Here is a 2,591-nt window from a genome sequence, read left to right on the forward strand (position 1 = left end):
AGAATCCACATTTTCTTGTTAGGATTAATGCACATGCTAAGGCTAAAACTATGGTTCATAAGAGTAATACTAACATGCCTAAACCCTCTGAAGAGATTAAAGTAGAAACTCAAATTGCAATGGTTAAAGATCTTTTGGGTGGTAATATTAATGGGCATGTCATATATGTCTATGATGAAGTAGCTAGAATTGCTAAACCTATTAGAAATGAATGTGATATGCTAGAAAATAATAAAAAGGCTATTGGCATGCATGTTATTTCTATCAAGATTGGAGATCATTGCTATCATGGTTTATGTCCTATGGGCACTAGCGTAAGTGATATTCCCTTTCCTATCTATGAAGAAGTTATGCATGATATTTAACCAACTGAGATAGATGATGTTGATGTTACAGTTAAGCTTGCTAATAGGGATACCATTTCATCGATAGGGATTGTTAGAGATGTTCAAATATTGTGTGGAAAGATTGAATATCCTACTTTTTCTATTACTTGGATCACAAGAAGATAATTTTTGTCCCATTATATTTGGTATACCCTTCTTGAACAATCTTAATGCTAAAATTGATTGTATTAAAGAAAAGGTAAAGGTTAAATTTGGTGACATATCTCATCAATTCAATTTCTCTAAGTTCACTAGACAACCTCATGTCAAAGATTTACCTAATAAATATGATATTATTGGTTTTGTTTCTATTACTATGCCCCCTACCGATCCACTAGAACAATATTTGCTAGATCATGAAAATGATATGTATATGAATGAAAGAAACAAAATAGATGAAATCTTGTTTAGTCCAAAACATATCCTTAAGCATAATTTGGCTCTTGAAATTTTGGGAGATTCTCTTCCACCTAAGGGTGATCCTGTGTTTGAATTAAAGAAACTCCCAAATACTTGGAAATTTACTTGTCTAGATGAAAAGAAGATATATCATATTATTATTAATGCAAACCTTTGAGTCCATGAAGGAAAGAGATTATTGAAACTTTGAATAAACATCATGCTGCAATTGGATATACTCTGGATGAGCTCAAGGGCATTGGTCCTTCTATGTGCCAACACAAACTTAATCTCGCACGTGATCCTAAACCAATCATTGATCATCAACATTGCTTGAATCCTAAAATTAAGGAAGTCGTAAGAACTAGAATATTAAAGCTCCTGGATGCAGGTATAATGTATCCTATATCTGATAGTAGATGGGTAAGTCCTATTTATTGTGTCCCTAAGAATGGTTTCATTACTGTTGTTCTTAATGATAAAAATGAGCTTATCCCACAAATAGTTGTAACTGGTTATTGGATGGTAATTGTGTTGGGGAACGATGCATGGGAAACAAAAAAATTCCTACGCACACGAAGACCTATCATGGTGATGTCCATCTACGAGAGGAGATTAGATCTACGTACCCATGTAGGTCGCTAAGCGGGAAGCGTTAAGAAACGCGGTTGATGTAGTGGTACAGCTTCGTGATTCAAATCACCGTCGTCCCATGATCCGTCCCACGATCCGTTCCAATCTAGCGTCGAACGGACGACACCTCCGCGTTCAGCACACTTACAGCTCGATGACGATCTTGGCCTTCTTGATCCAGCAAGAGAGATAGAGAAGTAGATGAGTTCTCCGGCAGCGTGACGGTGCTCCGGTGGTGGTGATGATCTACTCATGCACGGCTCCGCCCGAGCTCCGCAGAAATATGATCTAGAGAAAGAACTATGGTGTCTAGATCTGAGTTGAACGTGGAAAAAGTTGTCTCAAATCAGCCCTAAATCACCACTATATATAGGAGGGAGGGGGAGGAGGCTTGCCTTGAGGGCCAACTACGTGGTATAGGTTTGAGTTGCATGTGGAAAAGTTGTGTCTCAAAAGCCCTAAAACCACCAGTATATATAGGAGGAGAGGAGCAGCTAGCCTTGGGGCTCAAGGAACCCCAAGGTGCGCCGGCCGAAGGGAGGAGGTGGACTCCCACCCCAATTTGGTTTGGGGGAAGGAGTCCACTCCTTCCTTCCCACCTCTCTCTTTCCTTTTTTTTCTTTCCTTTGGTGTTTTTCCACTTGTGGCACCATGACCCTATTGGGATGGCCTCACCAGCCCACTAAGGGCTGGTGCGCCACCCTAGGATCACTAGGATCACTCCCGGGTTGGTGGGCCCCTCCCGGTGAATACCCGGAACCCATTCGTCACTCCCGGTACACTGCCGGTAATGCCCGAAACTTTCCGGTGACCAAATGAAACCATCCTATATATCAATCTTTGTTTCCGGACCATTCCGGAAACCCTTGTGATGTACGTGATCTCATCCGGGACTCTGAACAACATTCGGTAACCACACATATAACTCAACTATACTAAAACATCATCGAGCCTTAAGTGTGCAGACCCTGTGGGTTCGAGAACTATGTAGACATGAACCGAGACACTCCTCGGTCAATATCCAATAGCGGGACCTGGATGCCCATATTGGATCCTACATATTCTCCGAAGATCTTATCGGTTGAACCTCAGTGCCAAGGATTCATATAATCCCGTATATCATTCCCTTTGTCCTTCGGTACGTTACATGCCCGAGATTCGATCGTCGGTATC

The sequence above is a fragment of the Hordeum vulgare genome, chromosome 2H, assembly GCF_904849725.1.
Source record: "Hordeum vulgare subsp. vulgare chromosome 2H, MorexV3_pseudomolecules_assembly, whole genome shotgun sequence".
NCBI classification, from domain to species: domain Eukaryota; kingdom Viridiplantae; phylum Streptophyta; class Magnoliopsida; order Poales; family Poaceae; genus Hordeum; species Hordeum vulgare.